The sequence below is a fragment of the Aotus nancymaae genome, unplaced genomic scaffold, assembly GCF_030222135.1.
Source record: "Aotus nancymaae isolate 86718 unplaced genomic scaffold, 86718_ANA_hifiasm-v0.15.2.pri h1tg000067l, whole genome shotgun sequence".
Taxonomy (NCBI): Eukaryota; Metazoa; Chordata; class Mammalia; order Primates; family Aotidae; genus Aotus; species Aotus nancymaae.
In genome coordinates, this window is record NW_026988482.1 from 5903995 (window position 1) to 5927386 (window position 23392).

A 23392-nucleotide genomic window follows, 5' to 3' on the forward strand; every position below is an offset into this window, starting at 1 on the left:
CCCACGCTACACCACACCGTGGCCCTTACTCCCTCACTCACGCTCATTCGTCCTCAGTCACTGGACCCTCCCGGCCCCACCTTCAAGGCCCACACGCCCTAAGAGCCTCCCTGACTGAGAACAGGTAGGGGAAGGACTGCAGAGAGGGAAGGAAGAAAAGCCATCCCCCTCCTGGGAGGCGCCCCCCGCCCCCGGCGCACTTCCTACCCGAACCGCTGAACCTCGCTAACCTCTGTCTCCCTGGAAAGGGCTGGGAGGAGTCCTCAGACTCCCCAGCACGCTTGTGAGGAGGGTGGGCTCTGATTGAAGCAGAGGAAGAGAGGGAAGAGTGAGGGCGCTTCAGGAGCTGTCTGGCTCTTCTGGGGACAGATAAGGAGTGAGAGGGAATGAGATTTTAGTAGGCCGGGTTACTTAGACACTTCCTGGGGGCAGAAAATTAGATCTCCTGAGTTAGGGCTACAAGGAAGCCGGTGGGGGTGGGGGTTGTTGAGGCGTCGGAGGGGGCTGCTCCCCCTTGATTCCCTCATTCCACGTGCCCCATGGGGGCAGTTGTGGTCCCAAAGGAGCCCCTTCTTGCCCTCTCTGTGCCTGAGCTCAGACAGTAGGAACAGCTAGGGAGCAAAGCTGCTTCAGTCTGTGCTCAGCCCCTGACCATATCCCCTCGTCCAGGTGGCTCCAGGGAGAGGGACCTGGACAGCAGCCCTTATACCTAAGCCTGAGTGGCCAGACCCTGGATTGGAACTCAGAAAATGTGGGTAGTGCCATGGGAAGGGCTGCCTATTTAGGATACAGGCAGAGCGGGGTTCAAAGCCCAGACCATTTGTTTCTCATGCCTCTCTGCTTCAATGCCCTCAGTGATAAAAAGGTTTGTGGCAGGGCGCGGTGGCTCATACCTGTAATCCCAGCACTTTGGGAGGCCAAGATGGGCGGACCACGAGGTCAGAAGATAGAGAGCATCCTGGCTAACACGGTGAAACCCTGTCTCTACTAATAATACAAAAATAAGCCTGGGGTGGTGGCACACACCTGTAGTCCCAGCTACTCAGGAGGCTGAGGCAGGAGAATCCCTTGAGCCTGGGAGGCGGAGGTTGCAGTGAGTCAAGATCGCGCCACTGCCAGCCTGGGCAACAGAGCGAGACTCCGTCTCAAAAAAAAAAAGGTATAGTTATCATTTCTATATCCTGAGATTGTTAAATCAGTTAATATATGTAAAGTATGTGCCAGGATTATAGTAAGTGCTCAAAAATGTTAGCTATTTTTTATTTGTATAAAGTTTAAATAAAATATAGAAACAGATAGGAAAATGCTGAACAGTGCTTAGCAGATCGCAGGGATGGAATAAACCCAGACACTTGGAGAAATCTACCAACTCCATTCAGGTCTCTCTGGAGGGAAGAGGGTGAGGAGGCTAAAGGGGCAGAGAAACAGGTCCCACCCGCGGGGCTCCTAGGCCTTTTGCTGCAGGCCTAGCCAGGGGCCCTGGATCTGTTCCTTGACCAGGACTGCTGGGGCTGGGTGGTTTGAAGGCCATGGGAATGCGGCACATGGCTGAGAGGACTAGGGTGGTTCGTGGCTTCTGTCTTTTTCTCTGCACACTGATTCTGGGCCTGCTTGTGGGGATGGAACTGCTTCCTTGCAATAGTCATTCTTCAAGTATGTACTAGAGAACTCCTGTGTGGCAGGCACTGGGGATACTGTGATGAACCAGAACAGAGAAGACCGATGCCTCAAAGGGCTTCAAGTCTAGTAGGGAACTGGGATGTGATTCCAATATACATACAGATAATTGTGTCTAATTACAGGTCGAGGTAAACGTTACAGAAGCCAAGTTGAGTGTTGTGGAACTAAATCCCAGCTCTGGGGACCTCAGCTAGTCTTGGGCAGGCCTGGGGGCTCTAACCAGTGATTTGATGTCCAGCAGAGGGAGCTGGGACCCCCATTACCCTCCAAGTCCTTTTGACCTTTTGGTGTCTGATCCTGAGCCTATCTTCATTCATTCCCCCGACCATTCATTTATTCAACATACTTTCACTGGGGCATTCTATAGACCAGTCCTGTGTAAGGAGATCCGCCAGCTTACAGCCCCACCCCCTGGAGCTGTGCACAGCTGAGAGGGTCCCTGATACAGAAACCAACTAATACAGTGTGGTAAGTGCCACAGGGTAAGTGCTATACCTGGGTAAGCACTTCCGAGTGCTGCAAGGAATGGACCTAGGCGAGAATACTGTCAAAAAGGGATGTCCAAGAAGGTGATTCCTTTTTTTTTTTTCTCTCTCTTTGAGTTGGAGTCTAGCTGTGTCGCCCAGGCTGGAGTGCAGTGATGCACTTTTGGCTCGCTGCAACCTCTGCCTCCCGGGTTCAAACGATTCTCCTGCCTCCGCCTCCTGAGTAGCTGGGATTGCAGGCATGCACCACCATGCCCGGCTAATTTTTGTATTTTTAGTAGAGACAGTGTTTCTCCATGTTGGTCAGGCTGGTCTCGAACTCCCGACCTCAAGTGATCTGCCTGCCTCCGCCTCCCAAAGTGCTGAGATTACAGGTATCAGCCACTGCGCCAGGCCTAATTCTTGAATTCAGTCTTGGCGGCTGTGCTGCAGTCAGCAAGAAGAGAGAAGGGAGTGGTATACGCAAAGGCTCTGGGGCCCATGAGGGCAGGGCAGGCTGGCGGCCCTCACTCCAACTCAGAGGATGAGGAAGGGACAGGGTCATGAACATATGATATTGCCCAAGCCTTTTCTTTTCCATAAGCCATCCCCGGCCGGGGGCCACCCGCTTCTCACAGCTCAGAGGGGCAGTCTTGGGCTTCTGGCCCCAGCGTTCTCGGTTCCACTGCGTTCCTGGGGCACGCTCTATGTTGCTACTTCCTCAGCCCTCTGCTCTACCTCCTCCTTGCTGCAAGGCGCATCCGTCTGCAAGCGTTCCTGAATACGTGGGGCATGCTATGTCTGTTTTTAAGGAAGGGCTCAGGGAAGTTAAATGACTTGCTGAAGACCACGGAGACAGTCCCTGGCAAAGACAAGATCCAGATCCCACCAAGCCTGTCCCCAGTTCCGTGTTCTTCCCCCTCCATCAGGATACCTCCGAAGGGGGCCCCAGGGAACCCAGAAGTGCTGCACTTGAATGACACACTCAGGCCCTTCCTGGCCACTTCCGAGTGGTACCTCCTGCCCCGCAGTTGCACACATGGTAAGGCTGCCTCCAATTTCTTTTTTTCAGAGAGGGGATGGAAAGTGGAGGAGGGAAGCTGGGCGCCCAGGCACTGAAGGCACTTGTTGGGACCACAGCCCAGGTTCTAGCTTGGGGGTGGGGCAGGCGGGCAAGGGGCTCTCTCCTCTGCGTCCCTCCCTGCCCCCTCTGTTTCTCATTCATTATCCCCATCTCATAAAGCAGGAATGAAAACAGACTCAGGATCTGGCTGGAGGCCTGCGGTGACATCAGCCCAGAGGTGGCTGCCCTGACCCTGACTACTGGGGGCTGAAGAGACCTCCTTCCCTACTTTGTCCCGGCTTGGCAGAGAGAAGGAGGAAGCCAAGAATCAACTCTCCCTGAACCCCTCTCCCTTCTGGGGCACTGAACTTGGGACAGGTAAGAAAGGTGGCACTTCTGAAGGGACCAGAAAGGGTGTGTCCACGGGAATGTGAGGGGTACTGGAGGTGGCTTTGGCCAGACACGACTGCCTCCCACACACCCTGCCACTCCTTCCCACAGCCACCCCAACACCTCCCAGCCCTTGTTCTCCAGACACCCCCCGCGCCGCCTTTCCAGCCCCCTCCGTTACGGAGCTCTTCCCTCTACTCTGTTACCGCCTTCTTCCCAGCCTCACCTCCCGCGGCCTTGCCGAGCCCAGTCAGCCCACACTCGGGCTTTTGAGACTTGGTACCAGGCTGACCCAGAGTCTTCTTGGCTCCAACCTCTGGGTTTCCCTACCCAGATGCTGACCTCTCACCTGCCGTGACCTCCTCTGTTCCTAGCTGGCCTCCTCACAGCACGCTGGGCTATGCTTTGAGCCTGGTCGTCACTGAGCCATCTCCTCCAAGGCTGCAAGTCAGATATTGCAGGTGCTCACCCATTCCTCCTCTCTGCCTAGTTTCAAAACCTGGTCCCCAAACCCCTTCTTTTCCCCACCTGTGGACCTTCTGAGATGCGCCTCTCTCCCAGCCCAGCCTGGATTACTCGCACTCCCAAACATCCCCAGCACCGTCTCTCTGAATAATTCTCTTCTTGTTTAGCTGATTTCCAGGAACGTTCCCCCACAGCAGCTGGCACAGGCTTTTCTATACTACTCAAGCCCCAGTTGTACCTTCTTCCATTCTCAGCAGTTTCTCACCTTCAAATGTACTAAAATAACGCAGCCTCTCAACAAACACTCACTGAGACTTCTTTGCCAGGCAATGAAGATAAGGGAGCTCCCTCAAGGAGCCCACAGTCCAGTGCAGGACAAAGAAATGTGACAGGGTGATATTGGCATATTCCAGGTGTCGCGGATGGATTTTGAAGACAGTGCCATCATGAGGACAATGTTTAGGGAAGTGGGGGGACAGGTGTGGGAGGGGCTGGAGGATGTAGAGATAGTGGCAGGAAGGCAGAGAAGGACGCCACAGGCTAGGTGAAGGGTGAGAAGGTCCTGGTTGGAGACAGGGTGAGGAGGAGGTGCCGCCAAGGTGACAGGTGCGAATGATCTTGAAAGGTAAGTAGCAGCATGCTTGGTGACTGATGGGGCATGGGAGGGGACAGGTGATAGACGTCTGAGTGTGGGTGATTTGGGAGACTGGCAGCAGAGCATACTTTGGCCCCACTTGTGGATCCAGAAAATACAGGAGAAGGAGTGGTATGCATGAAGGAGAATAACCAGTTCAGTTTGAGGCTTGCGAGGAGAGATGGCCCGTAAGCCATTGAGTATCTAAGCTGGAGTCACTAGGCGCAGCATGGAAGCTCGGGATGAAGTAGGAATAGTGGGAAGGATTGCCTGGGAGAGCTGCAGAGAGAAGAGTAGAGGCTGAGGTGGGTATGAGGGAATGCCTCCTGGCTGCTCCTGCAGGCACTGTTCACGCCTCTCCGCATTGTAAGTGTTCCTGTTTGTCTACTCCCACACCATCAGCTTCTCAAATGCAATCTTAGAATAAGAACAACTACAATTACCGTTGCTGAACGCTTGCTGTGTCAGGCACTGTGTTAAGAACCTTATTAGGTTATTCCATTTGGCATAAATGAATTAATAGATGAATGAATGAATGAGTGGACGTGAGGATATAGTACTTGGATGGATGGATGAGTGAAATACATATATGTTGCTGTGCATATGGACAAGTAGGTAAACGGATGGGTGAAGAAATGGGTGGATCAGAAGATAAATGGAAGGATGGATAGAGGAGTAGATAGACAGACTATGTATGAATGATGAATAGTTGGCTGGATGGATGTGAAAAGAAACGGACATGTGAATGGATGGGGGTGTGAATGAATGGTAGGATGCATAAAAGAACAGACAAGCAGGTGTGTGGATGAGAGAATGCATGGATGGACAGACAGACGGATGGGCAGAGAAATACGTGAACAGATGGAAGAATGGATGAGTAGAAAGAAGGATGGATGGAGAAATGAAAAATAAATCAATACACAAGTGTAAGTGAGAAGACAGATAATTAGACGAAGGGATGAATGGATGGGTGAGGAGATAAATGGGTGGATGGAAAGATGAATGAATGGCAGGATGGATGAATGGGTAGACGATGGGTGTGTGGATGAAAAGATGAATGAATGGATAACTGCATGACTAGCTAGCAGGATGGCTAGACGAATGAATGGTTCGATGAATGAGTGGATGAGTAAATGGATGGATGGATGGCTGTGTGGACGGCATCTCCCTCTGTCCCGTTATAGTCTCTTTAATAGTCCTGATCTGGAAACCCCAGGACCCAGCCCCAGGTTTGGAGGGTTGTGATTGGAATGGGAAACTTATAGCGTCACAGAAAGTGTTAGGGGAAGGAGGAGTGTTTTGTGGGGCTGCAGGACAGCCGTATCTATTCCCAGGTAGAAAAGTGGTTTAGGAAGTAGTATTCAGGCAGGCAGGAAGCAACGAGGCCTTGCTGAGTTAAAAGACAGACCTACCGCCAAAGGCATCTGGTAAGTGGTGGCAGTCCCCAACTCTTAGTCTCATAGGCCCAGTTGCAGGTCTTCAGTTCAGTTCTACTACCCAGGAGCTGCGTGACCTCGGGCAATTTCACATAACCTTTCTGACTTTCCTTATTTGTAAAATGAACCAGCAACATCCACCTCGCATAGTCACTGAGGGAATGAAACAAGATCATGCAAAGAAAGCACAATTGCCTTCGAGAAGTAAGAAAATATGTAGATTTCATTTTTGGTGGGGGGAAGATGAACTAAGGAAGCTTCTCGTTGTGTCTGTTCAGGAAGAAGTGTGAGTTTGGTGTGGGGGGATGATGGCATCGCGATCTAGGGTCCTCTGGCCTCTTGGTATTAGCACAGCCTCTTAGGGTTCTCCTTGAGAAGCTCCCTCCTGTTTCTGGCTCCTGCAGGCTCAGGTCCCTGGAGATTTCCAAGGCCAGAGCAGAAGAAAGTACCATTAGATGCGGGCAGGAGCTAGCACTGGAGCCCCTCCCTCTACCCGACCCTCCCTCTCTGGGCCAGGTGCCAGCAGGCAGGGCACCCGGCTCTGTATGAAACAAAAAAAGAGCTGCTTGTTGTGGAGGATGAGTCATGGAGACCCCAGAATGGCCCTGGGAGGAAGTGGGGAGAGGTCTCCTCCCCCAGCCCATCCCCAGGAACAGGACTTCTCCCACAGCTGGGCCTCGCTGTGGAGCATGTGGATTAAACGGAGCCAGGACCTGGGGTTTGTACCTTTTTCCTTTCCACTGCTTTCTTTCACCGCCTTTCCTCCATTTTCTCTCCATCACGTTGACAGGTTTTCAGATGGAAGAACAGAGGCTGGGAAGCTTGCTTAGGTCTTGCAGATTATCAGCGATGTTCAACACCTGGACTTTTGACTCTGATGGAGGCATTTTCTCCTCCTAAACTGGCCTGTGCTGACCTTGAACATAGGATAGTGGAGAAAGACTGCGCTAGACTTTTTATGTAATTTCTTTTTCTTTTCTTTTTCTTTTTTTTTTTTTTTTGAGGCAGTCTTGCTCTGTCATCAGGCTGGAGTACAGTGGCAAAATCTCAGCTCACTGCAATCTCCACCTCCTAGGTTCAAGCGATTCTCCTGACTCAGCCTCCCAAGGAGCTGGGACTACAGGTGCACACCACCACACCCAGATAATTTTTGTATTTTTAGTAGAGACAGGCTTTCACCGTGTTGGCCAGGATGGTCTCCATCTCTTGACCTCGTGATTCACCTGCCTTGGCCTCCCAAAGTGCTGGGATTACAGGCATGAGCCACTGCGTCTGGCTTTTTATGTAATTTCTTCCTCATAGCAATCCTGCAGGGATGACTTTATTACTCCATTTTCCTTTCTTTTTTTTTTTTTTTTTTCTGTATTTTTAGTAGAGGCAGGGTTTTACCACGTTGCCCAGGCTGGTCTCGAACTCCTGAGCTCAAGCGATCAAGCCCGATCGGCCTCCCAAAGGGTTGGGATTACAGACATGAGCCACCATGCTTAGCCACCTGCATTTTGCAGACACGAAAACTGAGGCTCAGGGAAGTAACTTACCAGAGGTCACATGTCTGGTAAGGGTTAAAACCCAGATAGGACCCCGGGTGTCTGACTCCTGACTAGAGTGGCACCTTAGAGAGAGGGCCTTGAGGGCAGGGACCCCACGGGGGTCTGAAAGAGCCGGCGAGGGGCTCTCGGGCACGAGGACTGGGGCACTGTTGGTTTGACTCAGCGGCAGGACTCCTGGCTCTGCCTGCAGCTCTGTGCCAGGAACCCCAGCTCTCTGTGCAAAATGAAGATGCTGAAGCAGTGCCAGCAGGGCCATACCCAGCCCCAGCCCCCACCTGAGGGCTCAGGAAATGACACACCTGAATGCAGAGCAGATTGTTGGACCCGTCTCCAGGATCAGCTCCCAGGGGAGAGGTTTGCAGATGGCGGCTCAGCAGCCCCCAGCAGGGAGGAGGCCCGGGAGGAAAGCCCTCCGTGCCGGCCCAGAGCCTGCCGTGTAGAGCGGCGGGCACGTGGGCCTGTGGGTCAAGTCCTGATGTGTGACCTTAGACAATTCGCTAAAGGTCTCTGGGTCTCATACTCCTCTTCATAAACAAAAGGAAAAAATGTGTTCTGTCTACCTTCTGGGCGAAGGGCCTGGAGGAAGACACCTCCTACCCCATGGGGCTCTAACTGTGGGTCAGAACCCAGGCTCTGGGAAGAAGTGGGGGAACGGGGGCGCCGCATGGTCTGCCCATTGGTAAGGAGTGTCAGGAAGCACAGAACCGCACCCTGGGGGCTGCCTGGAATTTTTTTCACAGCTCTGCCTGTGCACAGGGGCTGCGTCCTCTTGACGCCATTGCTACGGGATGTGAAACAGCCTTTTCTGCTCCTGCAGGAATAGAGGATGTGTGAAGGGGCAGGCAGGGACGGCTCGTGGCACAGTGATCGGCTCTGCTGTGGCAGCTAAACTCTCCTGTGGTCGAGGCTGGACGCTGGGCTCAGTTGTAGATCACTGCTCCTGGCACAGGGGGGTGACTGAGGTGCTAGAATCGGGGGAGGGGGGAGCCGGGGGGGGGGCGGCCAGCAGAGCTGGAGCTCTATGTTCTCAGGCCCAAGGCAGACAGCGCCAGCGGCCAGCCGGCAGGGGCCTCTCTTCTGGGGCTGTCAGTTGCACTGAGGCTGAAGTGCCCAGGAAGGGATGGGGGGATAGTGGTGTTATTTCAAGCCTGTGGGCAGGGGTCATCCCTTCTCCTTCCACACCAGCCTAGGCTGAGGCAGCAGCTCAGGCAGAAGGGGGCTGGGGGGAGGGGAGGGCAGGGCTTTGCAAAGGAGGAGGCAGGAATTCTGGTTGGAAATCATTCAAATGGGGCTATGAAACCAGAGCCCTGTCTCAGAACAAATTGGCCAGATTTGGCCTGGGGCCGGAGTACCGGGGAGTGTAGGAGGTTGGGCCCTGGCTCAGCCAGGGAGGGTTGGACAAGACTCTGATGTGTGGCTTGGGCTGTGATGGGAAAAAGGGGGCAGTGATCCCTGTTCTTCCTGCCACCCTGTGGGCTGCCTGGGTGACCTAGGAGGGAGCTGCCAGGCGCCCAGCCACCCCCGGCCTGTCCTGGAGCGAAGGGACCTAGCCCATCACTGACACCTTCCGGGTCTGGCGCCCAGCTGCGACCCTGCCACAGCCATGTCCCTGCTCTGATTCTTTTCTGGAGCAGAGGGGGCCTGTGGCTCCCCAGCTTAGCAAGTACTCATTGTCACTTTTCTGTTTCCCTTCTAAGTCCCATGCCAGCAGCTCCAGGGATGAACTGCCCCGGAGCTGGGGGCTGGGGAGGCAGGGGTGAATCTCTGAGGCTTCCGGGTATGCCTTAACAAATGCATTCTCACTCCTTGTCCTAACTAGCCTGGTGTCTGGGGGCCTCTCGCAGGGTTGCTAGGGGAATCCTTCTCCTCCCTAGTCAGAACTGAGGACAGGCCTGGGTCACGCACTGGGGACGGTGGGCAGGAGGGGTCCACTGCGGGGCCGGGCCTTCAGAGACCCATCAAAGGAGCTGCTAAGTGAGAAAGGCGACCTTGGAGGGTCACCCAGGTTCACGCTGCTGAGAGGGATGGAGGTCTGGGCTGAGGGAGGGCAGTGGAGGCAGCTGGGGATGGCCTGACTAAGAGGGAGTGGCCAGGCGCAGGACAGTAGGCTCCTCAGCCAGGACCAGCTTCCCAGCCAGCTGGCCGCTGCAGGCAGGCAGAGCCCCAGGGAGCGCTTTCCAGGGAGAAGCTCTGTCTGCCTGCCTATAGTGGTCTGAGTGTCTGGGCCTTTTCTCAGGGAGGAAACAGGGTTCCTTGGCCACCCAGCCCCCACACTTTCTCTTCTAGACTGAAGGGCCAAATTCAAGCCTCAGGGCCAGACAGAAGCAGAACTCAGACACAGGCGGTGACCTCCCCCTTCCTGCCCGACCTTCCCTCTCTTGACCCCTGTCCTGGGGTCTGTCTGGCATACCATTCCTTAAACACTGCCCTCACGGTGCTGGCTTCTGCCCCTGTTTCCATGACAGGCGTCCCACCTTCTGTCCCCATAGCCTTTCCTTCGACTCAAGTCTCACCCCATGGAGAGGGACCCAGAGACTGGTTGGGACCCCCCTTCTCATTCTTCTCTGTGCCCACAGAGCATCCAGAGGGGAGCTTACTTCCCACCCACCTCCAGTGTGGGGTCTCAGAGGCCTCTACCTTCCCCCTCCCAGCCCCACTGGAGGCTTCCAGAATCCTCTCTGCTCCCCACCATGTGGATTCCCAGGATCTTCTCTGACCTGCCCCACCGTGGGTCTCCGTCTGGTTCACTGCTCTCAGCAGCCCCTGCCCCACCTCAGCGAGCTCTCAGGATTCTCCACACCCCAGCGTGGGCTTCCCAGGGGAGCCCGGAAAGAAGGGCGCTTCTCAGGCTACGAAGGGGGGCCAGCCCTGGTGCCTGCTGGGAGGGGACTCCCTTCTGGCCTTTCCTTGAGGATCAGGCTGGCCTTGGACCTCCACTATCAACCCCTCCTCTCGACGAAGGGGGGCCTGCTGGGGCGGGGGAGGGAGTTGGAGGGGGTGGGAGGGGCAGGAGAGGTGGGGGAACCGGTCTTCTGTTGTTCTTGGCTGGGAGCCCCCAGCCCCAGGGAAATCCTGACTCTGTGGAAAACTGAGCAGGCAGTCAGGCGGAGGAGGAGGAGTGGGAAGAGGAAGAGGAGGAGAAGGGGGAGGAGGACCAAGGGCTAAGGGTGAGGGGGGTAGGGGCTCCTCTCATAAATCAATCCCACCAGCGTCTCAGGCCTGACAAAAACCAGAGACTCAGGGTCCCTTGGGGGCCAGTGTGGGGAGGGGCGGAGACCATCGGATGGGCTTCAGGAGAGGAAAGGCTGCCCAGAGGGTTCTGCCTCCAGCCCCCCAAAACAACAGGTGTGTGTGCGGTGGGGGAGGGGTCTGAGAAAACAAGCTCAAAACCCCGGGAGCCCAGCCTCTGAGGCTGTGACACGTCGATGGGGAAGGGGCCCACTTGTCTACAATTCAGAACACTTTTATTGCCATGGATGGAGGCCTGGTTCAACTCCTGGGGAACCATGCGACTTCAGACAAGTTATTTCACCTCTCCAGCCTGGGTCTCCATCCCGCCGGCTCCAAGTGGATGTTTACGGAGGTCCCATCTCACTTTGGCCTCCTCTGACGGACACCACAGCCCCTCTCAATGCTTGGCAGAGGAAAGAATATTGTTCAGGAGCTGGTGGGACAGCAGTGAAGCGTCTAGGCTCCACCATTTAGTCACTGTGGCCATGCGCAGGTCGTAGAACTTCTCAGATCCTCAGTTTCAGCATCTATGAAATGGGCATAGTATCGGCTCCCTGGCAGGGCTACTATGCCAGTGAGGAAAGTGCAGATTCTCAGTGGAAGGCCGTTGTTTGTTTTGTGTCTGCCTCCAGGGTGTTTGCAGCATCCAGAGATCCCCTCTGTCCTTTACCGATGCTAATTCAGCGGATGCAGCTCCCAAACCAGTGGCAGAGGAAACTCTTGCAAGCTGCTCCCTCAGTATTTCCAAGAGTCTGGAGATGCTGCCCCTCCTGCGCGCACTCATCCTTCCTGCCATGGCTGGTGTCTTCCTGCACCAAGTGTTCCCCACTTGGCCACTGCTCCAGGGGACATGTGAGCCCCGGGATGTGCTCTGGGTGGCCATCGCCAAGGTCTGTGCCATGGAAGAAGGATGCAGCCAGCACAGCGCTGCGGACAACTAGCATTTGAACATTCACTGCCACTGCTGTTCCAACCCCCGCGTCTCACCAGCTGCTGGCCTTGCTCCCACAAAGGGCCATCGTGGGCCCCTTCCTGCGCCCTCCCCCTCTAGCCTCCCCTCCCAATGTCCCATTCCTGCCCCTCACTCCTTCCCCATCCAGGTTCCCGTGGCTGGTGACTGAACCACCCGGCACTCCTTTGTTCTGCCCTCCTGTCCCTGCTAAGCCCAGGACGCGCCTGGTTTCAGCCAGAACCCCATTCAAGTACACGGAGAAATTTCAGCCAGCAGAATGGGCTGACTCTGCTGGTGTGTTCTGTTCCTCTGAGGGGATGCTGAAGGGCAGCAGTTCATTTCCTGGGTAATAATGTTTTCTTACAACTACATTGTGTGACTTTGACCAACCCCTCCCTGCGCTGAGCTTCCCCGTCTCTCCTGCCCCTCCCATCCCCCTGACTCTCCTGCCCCTCCCATCCCCCTGACTCTCCTGCCCCTCCCATCCCCCTGACTCTCCTGCCCCTCCCATCCCCCTGACTCTCCTGCCCCTCCCATCCCCCTGACTCTCCTGCCCCTCCCATCCCCCTGAAGGCTCACCTTCTTCTCTAGGCCTCAGGCTCTTTCTTCATGGGAAATCCCTAGGGTGGTATGTGGGTGATTAGGGAGTGAGGAGGCGTTGAGTTGGGCCACTCCAGGTCTCTTCTCTTTTGTGTTTTGAGACAGAGTCTCGAGCTGTGGCCCAGGCTGGATGCAGTGGCACGATCTCGGCTCACTGCAACCTCTGCCTCCCAGGTTCAAGCAATTCTCCTGCCTCAGGCTCCTGCGTAGCTGGGACTACAGGCACCCGCCACCACGCCTGGCTAATTTTTGTATTTTCAGTAGAGAGGAGTTTTACCATATTGGCCAGGCTGGATTTGAACTCCTGACCTCAGGTGATCCACCTGCCTTGGACTCCCAAAGTGCTGGGATTACAGGCATGAGCCGCTGTGCCCAGCCAGGTTCCTAATCTTGAGTTTGAACAAAGTCAGTGCATGGGACCAAGCCTGGGGCACAGCCTGGGGAGAATTAGGCGGGGCTGGTCTATCCCCCTTGAAACCTCTAGCTAGGGTCTCATTTCCCAGGAAATCTTGTCCGCCTCCTGGATTTCCATGCACTGATGCAGCCCCAAGGATCCATGGCCCAGGATGCAAGAGACAATGGAGTCAGAGACCTTTGAGGGCTGAGACCTTGCTGGGTGGCTCTCGCGCTGGCCAGACTGCCATAGTTTGAAGGTGTGGGCTTTCAACTGTGAGGCGTGAGAACCCCCGGAGGAGAGTGGGCAGCGCACAGTTCCCAAACAGAACCTTTCCAAACTTCTCTCGCGCACTGCATAGCAGTCCCTCAAGGACAGAGCCCGTACATTATGCGGTGGTGCACTTTGGGCCTCTGGATCTCACCTATTGCCCCAGGGCTGTGAGGAGCCCCGTCAGGCCAGCTGGCAAGGTCCAGAGAGACCATTTCTCTGACAGCGGCATCCCCACTCTACTCCCAGGGGCAGACAGCCCCTCTCCAACCCCCATGACAGATGGCACCCAGACTCTGCTTGGCCACTGCCGGGGATGGCCTTCCGAGGCAGCCCCCTCTTGGTGGGGTAGCTGGGATGATTGAAGAGTTTAAAGTGGAGACTACAAGCATTTATTGCTGGTCCCTCTGTGGGAGTGAAGAAGGGGTCAGGGAGCACAGCTGCGGATGCCACCATGAGGGAGGGGGTGGGGCAGGGCTGCCCGTTTGGGGTGAGGCCCGGGATCCTGGGGAAAAGGCTCAGGCCTAGGAAGCCAGGGATGGAGTTTGAGCCTCTGCACTGCCACTAACTAGTCATGTGGCCTTAGGGAGTCCCTCCCCTCCTTGGGCCTCAGTTTCCACAAGTATAAACTTTGGGGGCTGGGCTTGGGGACTTCTAAGGGCCCTGCCCCTGGCGACGGATGCTCTTCTGTGAGTCTATGAATAGCTGGCTCAGGGGGATCAGCCTTGGTCCACTGGGCTGGGCTGGCTTGAGAGTGCTCAGAGAATGAGCCCTGTGTGGGACGGGACAAGGTTCCCTTTCATTTCAAGAGGTCTTGGCAGCAGCCCAGGGCCCACAGGCTCTCCCTCCTGCCAAGGTCAACCTGATCCTGACTTGGGGGGCACGACTGCCTGGGGCGGCTGAGGTCAGGCACTGGTGACTTGGTTGAGAAGGAGTCCAGCACAGACGTACAGATTCCTGTCCTCTGGGCTGGGGTCAGGGTCTGAGCGACAGCAGCTCCGTGTGGCTTGTGTTCCTGACAGTGACCCAGAGCTCTTTCCCCCACACCGCCTTGGTGGTCCCCGGAAAGACCTCCACTGGCCTTGGTATCAGGCAGGTCTCGTATGGAATCTGGACCTGCCACTTATAGGCCAAATGACCTTGGGCAAGTCATTGCCCCTCCTCATCTGGAAGTCAGTGACTCTAATTTCTACCTTGCATGGTTGCTGGGAAGGCCGGGCGCAGTGGCTCATGCCTGTAATCCCAGCACTTTGGGAGGCCGAGGTGGGCGGATCACCTGAGGTTGGGAGTTCGAGACCAGCCTGACCAACATGGAGAAACCCCCATCTGTACTAAAAATACAAAGTTAGTCAGGTGTGGTGACACATTCCTGTAATCCCAGCTACTCAGGAGGCTGAGGCAGGAGAATCGCTTGAACCCAGGAGACAGAGGTTGCGGTGAGCCGAGATGGCGCCATTGCACTCCAGCCTGGGCAACAGAGCGAAACACCATCTCAAAAAACAAAAAAAAAAAAGAAAAGCCCATGAGCGTGCATCATGCGCGTAGCACGAACTCCATGAAGAGTGGCTGCGGTGATCATGACCACAGGCCCAGCTAAGCAGGTGACAAGGAACTAGCCGGGCTGGACTCTTCCTGCTGCCTTGGCCTTCTGTCTGTTGGTCTGTTTGTCCATCAGAGCTCTGGGGGCTTCCAATTCTCAGGCCCTAAAATCTGCATAATTTAAAGTAGTCAAAACCAACTGCACTCACTCTATTTATGCTGAGAGGGAACAAGCTCCTGGCCAAGCCTAATGGGTTCCAGGTGTGCTCTGTGTCCTGCAGAGGCTGAGCCGGCAGCAGTGGTGGCGGCTGTGACTTTGCCCGGCTGGCTGAGAAGACCCAGCTAGCCCAGTCCTCTCTAGCCCAGCCCTCCAGCCTATGAAAACTGCAGGGTTGGATCGGGCCCTACTCAGTCTGGTGGCACGGATGCCAGCCTTGTGCTCAGAAAGCCTTGGGTTCCAAATCAGGAGGCACTGTCCACACCCCCAGCAGCACACACGGAGGTCGCCCTGACTCTCCTGCCTTTATCGCAAGAGGTTCTGGGGCCGCCCAGACAATTTTCACAGATCTGTAAAACTCCCTCTCACAGGAGGTCAGCTGTGGAAGTGGCCTCCCAGAGAGACCAGGGGAACTGGGTGGGAGCCCAGAGGGCACGAGCGAGGTTTCTTTTATTACCATGCTATATGAATTACCCTGTTATATAATCAGAGTGACAGCTGTCATTTATTAATGGCCAGCCATGGGCCAGGTATTTGGTGCTTTTCACCCAGGATTCATCAAATGCTTATGCCACATATGGCAATGGCAAGCTAATGTCATCTCACAGAACACAGTGGAACAGAGAGGCTCAGGGATACACGGTCGAGAACTGGCTGAATTGGGACTTAAGCCCAAGGCCGTCTGATGTCCACGCTAAGGTCTGCTCACCATACTGGCCAGAACCTCAGTATTTAGGCCTGTGTGTCCATGCGAGGGTGGATGGGAGGATCTGGTTGGAAGCAGAGCAGGGAGTAATTTCTCCTTGAGTGACAATGCCAAATACACATGAAGTGGGCGCACAACACCTTTGCCCATTCTAGCTGCACCCCCCGCCCCCCGCCCCGCACCCAGTCCTCCTAGTCACAAGCCTGAGCCCTGTTCTGCTACCTGGGCAAAGATCCCCTCCCTCAGCCACCTTGTCACTTCTGGACCAGGCCAGCCCAAACCCTGCCCTGGCTATTGGAGGGGACTGTTGGCATGGAGGCCACCATGAGATCACCCCACTTTCGCCCATAACAGCTGGGCCCTCCAGGACAGACTGGGCAGTTGGGGGAAGGCTGGAGACCCACCATGGAATCACAGATGTTGTTTGGGCACGATTGCGCGTGGGGTGCCTTGGCCCCACTGTTTGGGTAATTATTAGTAACAGTAATGCTTAGCCTCTGTAGTCTCAATAATCATCCCGTACACACAGTGTCCTTACTGATATAACTTCTCAACCCACCGGGTACTTTCCTTCACAGTACTTACCAGTTTTTTTGGATGGAGTTTCACTCTTGTTGCCCAGGCTGGAGTGCAATGGCACAATCTTGGCTCGTCATGACCTCCGCCTCCCAGGTTCAAGCAATTCTCCTGCCTCAGCCTCTCGAGCAGCTGGGACTACAGGCATTCACCACCATGCCCAGCTAATTTTGCATTTTTAGTAGAGACGGAGTTTCTCCATGTTGGCCAGGCTGGTCTCGAACTCCCGACCTCAGGTGATCTTCCCGCCTTGGCCTCCCAAAGTGCTGGGATTACAGGTGTGAGCCACGGTGTCCAGTACCAGTTTGTTATTATTCACTTACACACATATTATCTTGGTTAATTCTGCGCTCCCCCAGGCTGCAAGCTCCAAAAGGACAGTCAGCTTTCGGCTATATGCCCAGTGCACGGCACACCGCTGACACACAGCACAGATCCCTGATAAACTCTGTGGAATGCATTTATGGATGAATGAGTGAAATGGTATCAGCAGGAAGCTGAGAAGAGGTAGACAGGACTACGGGAGAAGGCTGGGAAGCAGGAGGAGTATGAGGTTGAAGCTTCCAGAGTCTGTGGATGGAGCTGGACTGGGAGGGCATACCAAATAGGGACAGAGAACAGGGACACTGCATTCTTGGTGGCCCCTGGAAAGCCAGGTGTGGTTCTGGGATGAAGCAGCTAAGCTGTAAGGAAGCTGTAAGTCTTCTTCACCTGTCTGGAGCTAAACTGTGGCCTCCTGCAGGTCAGGAATCAGAGGAAGCCTGTGGATTACACCTCTCTCGCATCTCCAGACTTCTGCAACACAGAAGAGCCACCAGCCAGCCCCTTCTCCTCTCCCACTGATCCTCTCAAGAGGGGATTCCTGAAGGAGCTCAGTATTTGGCCATTTCAGGGAGGCCATGAAGGGGCCTGATGACTGCAGTTGCAGGACGGGAGGTTCTCGGCTTGCATCCCCTTCCGCTCCTGTCTCTGGAGCTGTTCTGCGCATGCCCCTCTCTCAACCAAGCTCCACTCCTTAGCCCAGCGTTCTTGAGGTGGTGGAAAGGGAAGTTGTTTTGGAGTCACAAAGATCTGGGTTCAAAACCAGCTCTAGCTGGGAGACCCTGGGTCCACTCAGCCTCTCCTGGCCTCGGTTTCTTCATCTCTAGAACGGAGAGGGTGATGCCCACCTTGCAGTGAGGCAGTCTCCCAGTGCCTGGCGCTCTCATACCCCGGCCTCTCGTTGCTGCTCTCACCAACTGGCTGTGTGACTTTGGGCAGGACTCCTCACCTCTCCTGGTCTCAGCTTCCTCATCTCAAAAACAGGGTTGGCTCCCACAGTCTTGAAGGCCCCTTCCAGCTCTGACTTGCTCCGTTCTATTCTGAGCAGGGAGCCCCACCTCTGGGGAGGAGGAACGCGAACATTCTTTGAGCGGAGATTCAACCCAGGCATATGCTTGCCCGCCCCATCCCTCACATTTAGCCCGTAGCTGTTGCCACACGGGCCGCGCCCTTGGCACCGCGCTGCTCCCCCCGCCCCCGCCTCACTCGCCAGGGCCACAGGTGGGTGGCTCCGCTCCTGTGGGGCTGGAGGGGCCTGGGAGGAAGGAGGAAGGGGGTGGGAAAGAAGGGGGAAGAGCGGAGGAGCTGCAGGGGTAGCCAGGTGGGAAGGGCGGGGCCTTGAGCCCCGGGGAACTCTAGCGCTGTCTCTCTACGGTGTATGTCCTTGGGCAAAGCTGCTTTAACCTACCTGCTTCCTCGTTTATGAGCTAATAATAAAAACAATTTTTAAAAAACCCATTAGATCGCAGTGAGGATTAAATGAAAGAATATCTGTCAAGCGTCTGGCACTGCAGCGTTCTGTTCTGGGGTGGGGGGAGGCAGGCACGTACACCCTTCCCTCGCCCGGGCCGGGGGAAGTTCCACGCAGGCCCGTGGGGCCACCTTGGCCACCTGCCTGCAGGCGGACCGAGCCAGAGAGGCCCACGGTCCTCGCCGCAGCCGGAGCCACCTCCCGTGGGCTGGCGGTCTGGGGTCCTTGGCCCGGGAGCCCCAGCCCGCAGAGCAAGGGGAAGGCTGCGGCCCGAGCCAGCCCCCGCCCCACCCGCCTGGCCTCAGCCCGGTACAGGAGCCTTTGATCTGCAACCTTCGGGGGGATTAAGAACCTGAGAGCCCCGCTCCCCGGGGCCCCCCGCTCCCCGACGCCCTCCCTCCGGGCTGACCTCCCAGTCTGCGGCCCGGGCTGGGGGCTGGCTCCGTCGCCGGTGGTCCCCGCCGCTCCTGGCGGCCGCGCCTCCGGGAAGGCCACTTGGATTACACGGGCTGCAGCCGCGGCCGGCGGCTTCGGGGAGCCCCGGGGCTGGGACCCGCGGGCGGGGCGGGAGGGGAGGCTGAGGGCGGTGGGCTCCTCCCGGCCATTTTGGCCGGGGAATCTGTGTAAAGTGTTTAAAAAGAAAAACTCTCCGGAGGAGGACGTAACCTTTTCTTAACATCTGGGGCTCAATTAGCTAATGACAGCAAAGCCTTCTCCGGTGTCGCTGACCCCTGGGCGGCAGCCCGGCTCCCCCACCCTCGGTATTTATACAGCTGCGGCCCCTCGCTGGGACTGGGGGCAGGGGGCTTTGACTGGGTTATCTCGGCGGAGATCCGCCGCCCACCCCAAAAAGGAGAAAGAAGAGGCTTAGCACACGGTCCCACCCACGGCCCCTCGGTCCTCCCGGTCGCCCCTCATCTCTCCCTCTCTCCAGCCCTTGGCGCTGCCTCGGCCTTCCAGCTCCGGGGCTTCTCTCCTCTCCCTTTCCTCCCTTTTCTATTCTTCCTCCTTTCTCCTCTCCTGTGTTTTACCTCTCCCTCTCCCCTTTCTCCCGTTTCTTCTCTCGTTTCTGCCCAGCTTTCTCGCTCCCGCCTCTGTCTCCTCCAGCTCTCCTCCCTCTCTTGCCCATCATCCCCTTGCCTGCCTGCCTCTCTTTTCACCCCTCTTTCTGTCTTTTCTCTCTCCCTAGCGGCCTCCCCTCTCTTTCTGACTGTCTGAATAGCTCCCTTGTTCCCTGTCTGTGTTCCTGTCTCTCCCTCTCATTCTAGTGCTTCCTCCCCACCTTTGTCTCTGAATGCTTGTCTGTCCTCCCAGAGGTGTGTCCTCCCCTGGCTGCCAGGCAGATCCCCCCCAAGGGGAGCAGACCTATTGCCGGGCCACCTCCGGACCAAGCATCCTTTCCCGCTGAGCTGGGCCGGCCTGTGGCTGGGCACAGGAGGACTGACTCCGGATCCTGCACGTGGGAAGTGTGGGAGAGCTGTGTTTCAGGCTCTCCATGACTAGAGCCAGAGGGGATCCCCGGGGGCTCTCCTAGACACCTTTCCACTCCAGCTGGTCGAATCTCACCCTCCCTAGAGACTCCTTCCCCACCACTCCACCCATCCCCACCGCGCAGCATCCTGGCTGGTATTTAGAAACCCCGCACAAATGCAGACAAACCCTTTCCTCTTTATCCTCCCTGAGTGCAGTTAAAACAGGCTGGAGTCCCTTAAAAAAAAAAAATCACCAATACTAAGAAAAAAAGTGATAAGCTCAGAAACTATAAATAGCACAGAATAGTCAAGTCGGAGGGCAGCAGCAGAGCGGCAAAGAGCACAGAGTTTGGAATGCAAGGAGCTGGATTCAGCTGCTAACGCCACTGTTGAAACAGTTCTGCCACCTCCAGGAGTCAGCTGAGCCTCAGTTCCATCATCTATAAAATGGGCATAATAATGGTTATTAAACAATATTGAAACACTGTGGACTTTCATGAAGGCAGTTACTTTTTGTTTTCCTGGAGAAAATCTCGGACTCTGATTTTTCCAGGGTAGAGCTGTGAATTCGACCTCCTCCAAATTCACCTGAAGCTCTGGTACCCATCGCTGACCCCTCTTATCTAAGGGTGAAGGCTTTTCGCAGAAAAACGCAAACATAGGCAACATTTGCAAACAATGGGTTGAGGGGCTTGGGGGTCCTAGAGCTCCTGAAACCTTGGGTTGGTGCTGGGTGTGACCCTGGGCTTACTGCGCGGATGTTTCGTGAATTCTCACTACAACCAAACGAAAAGGGTCCCGTGGTCCTGTTTCACACTTAGGGAAACGGGAAGCAACTGTCCAAGGACCGCAAAGCGGACTGGGAGCCCAAGGTCTCGCCTCTAGCGCTTTGGGGGCTGGGGGTTTCTTCCAGCGGGTAAGCCACCCATCTCGGAAATGTTGGGTAGTCGAACCTGGGCCGCGGAGGATACAGCGGCCGCTCTTTCTGGGAGGCGGAGGTAGGTGGGCTCCAGCCTCCCACTCCGAGCCGGCCAGACCCTCGGTGCGGGCGGAAGGGGGGCGCGGGGAGCGGAGGAGGGTGCGGAGGCCTCGCTGCTGCTGCTGCGCCCCCGCCCCGCGTCGCCTCCCATCCCCGGCTCTCGGTGCTCCGGGCTTGCTGCCGGCCCGGGAAGGAGAGCCCCGAGGCTTCGTGTGCAGCAGGACGGTCTCATCAGATCTCGTCTCCCGCCGCCCAGCGCTGCTGCCGCGGGTCGGACCCGTCCGCTCCCAGCACCCCTCCCCGAGCCGTGGCTGGGCGAGAAACAGAGATGATGGCTGCAGAAGAAACTGGAGCCCCGGCGCCGGGGCGACCGCGAGGGGCCGAGGCCTTCGAGAGCGCCGCCGCCCCTTGCCAAGGTCAATCAAACCCTCCCACGCTCGGGAAGCGCGCGCTGCGTGCGCGGGGGCAGCGGGGACCGGGGCCTGAGGGGGCGTCCTCGGCTGGGCCGGGCTAGGGTGGGCCCGGGTCTGGCCGCGGGGGGGCCGGTGCCTCCCGCCCCCTCTCGGGGAAGGTGCTCAGAGACTCCCGGGCCCGAGGGTGGAGAGGGTGGGGACGCTGGGGCTACAGGCGGGGACCCAGGCAGAGGGCTCTGACCCACCCAAGAGGAAATAGCTACTAATTAGGGATTGGACGTTTTTATGCTAATATGCACCTGGCCGCGCTTTTCTGGGGGCCAAGAAAGAGTGTAGAGTGGAAGGGAAGAAGTTCCGGAGAGCGGGAACCTTCCGGAAGCACCAGATTCCATGATAAAAGTCAACCCCTGGTCTCACGCTCACCCGCTGTGTGGCCTTGGGGAAGTTACTTAGGTTCGCTGAGGAGCTTCAGTTTCCTCTTCTGAAAAAGTGAGAACAGGGATCAAGTTTCTTCCCAAGCTCAGCCACTCTGTCAGCAAAAACATGGAAGGAAGGCCAGCCCTCACTCAGGTGGCTCTCGAAGGACAGAGAGCGAACGGACCGGCTTGCGGCAGGTGTGGGTCGCGGGACAGAGTCCTGGGGGCGGGCTGGGCAGCAGAGGGAGGCGAACAGAGGCCCTCGGATCGTTGGAGGGAGCGTCAGGAGGTGCTCCGCTGTGAAGGAAGATGGGAGATGGGTGGGGAGTGCTGGAGAGGACTGGGGATTCTATGGTGGGACCGAATTGAGCTTAATCACAGGGTTGGGGTGGAGGGGAGGGATGGGTTGAGGATGCCAAGGACAGAAAAGGGCGATGACTGATGGAGTCAAGTCCTGAAGATGGCCTAGTGGGTGGGAACCAGGCGGGGGGCAGGTCCGAAGAAGTAGGAGACAGGCTGGAAGCGGGAGGAGGAAGTGGTGGAAGAGGAGGAAGGCAGGGGGAAAGCCAGGATATTTTGAAGGGAGGGAACACTCTCCATTGGCCTTACTCAACTCAGCTCAGAATTGGAGGAGGCGTCAGTGTTGTTCACAGACTAAAAGAAGCAAGAGCACATCTGGGCTGGGCGCAGTGGCTCACGCCTGTAATAGCACTTTGGGGGGCCGGGCGCGGTGGCTCACGCCTGTAATCCCAGCACTTTGGGAGGCCGAGGCGGGTGGATCACGAGGTCAAGAGATCTAGACCATCCTGGTCAACATGGTGAAACCCCGTCTCTACTAAAAATACAAAAAATTAGCTGGGCATGGTGGCGCGTGCCTGTAATCCCAGCTACTCAGGAGGCTGAGGCAGGAGAATTGCCTGAACCCAGGAGGCGGAGATTGCAGTGAGCCGAGATCGCGCCATTGCACTCCAGCCTGGGTAACAAAAGCGAAACGCTGTTTCAAAAAAAAAAAAAAAAAAAAAATAGCACTATGGGAGGCGGAGGTGGGCGGATCACCTGAGGTCAGGAGTTCAAGACCAGCCCGGTCAACACGGAGAAACCCCATTCCTACTAAAAATACAAAAATTAGCCAGATATGGCAGTGCTCCCTTATAGTGCCAGCTACTTGGGAGGCTGAGGTGGGAGAATCGCTTGAACCTAGGAGGTGGAGGTTGCAGTGAGCCGAGATCACACCACTGCACTCCAGCCTGGGCGACAGAGAGACTCTTGTCTAAAAAAAAAAAAAAAAAAAAAAAAAAGAGTGGATCTGGAAGAATCCACAATGGAAACCGAAGCAGGAGTCGGGTAGGTTGGACAGAAAGGGCTGCTGAGCAGGGCCGCCACTGAGGGTGGTTACAGGAATTTGAAAGCAAAGTACTAGAAACCTCTGAGGGCGTGGGAAAGGGAAAGTGTTTACTGAGGTTGACTCACTGTCCATCTCAATGAGATTGATTCGTGGTAACTTTGAGTTCCCACCACCCAGTGTGGTCTGTGTTAGTTCCATTTTACAGACAGAGAGACTGAGGCACAGAGCAGTAAAGAACCTGGCCCAAGATCATTCAGCTGGTGATAATGAGATGAAGGAATGGTTTGAACCCAGGTCTGTCTGTTCCCAAAATGAGGCTGCTTCCAGTGTGGTCCATTGGAAGAGGCCTTCCCTTCCTGGGGGTGGCCATCCTGGGAGCACCAACCCTTTTGACTGGAAGGAAGGGGCTGGGCTTTTTTAACTGAGTGCAGGCTGTCCTGAGCCAGCTTGAACCTAGCCAGAGGCCTCCAATCCAGCTGAGAGGAGAGGGGAAAAGGGCAGGCTGTGCCCCCGCCAAATGAGATCAAACCGTGTCTTTTATTCTGCAACATGCTATTTTTCTCATAATATTTCTTTTTTCTTTTTCTTTTCTCTTTTTTTTTTTTTTTTTTTTTTGAGACGGAGTTTCGCTCTTGTTGCACAGGCTGGAGTGCCATGATTCGATCTCCGCTCACCAAAACCTCTGCCTCTCAGGTTCAAGCGATTCTCCTGCCTCAGCCTCGGGAGTAGCTGGGATTACAGGCACACACCACCACGACCGGCTTCCATTTCTTATTTATTCCTCTACCACCGAGCATTTATGTTGTCT

General features: G+C 56.0%; 1 long non-coding RNA gene across 3 annotated transcripts; it reads left to right on the plus strand.

Annotated features, from left to right (window-relative positions):
* Positions 1-213: 213 nt before the first annotated feature.
* LOC105720893 (uncharacterized) lies at positions 214-12287 on the plus strand. 3 transcript variants are annotated; one of them, XR_010338935.1, is made up of 4 exons: positions 214-1159; positions 3074-3186; positions 3391-3585; positions 11546-12287. It is a non-coding gene; the product is annotated as an uncharacterized LOC105720893 (long non-coding RNA). The 3 variants fall into 3 exon arrangements; XR_001108229.3 differs by lacking the exon at positions 214-1159 and having other exon boundaries at positions 2333-3186; positions 3388-3585; XR_001108228.3 differs by lacking the exon at positions 214-1159 and having other exon boundaries at positions 2333-3186.
* Positions 12288-23392: the final 11105 nt, after the last annotated feature.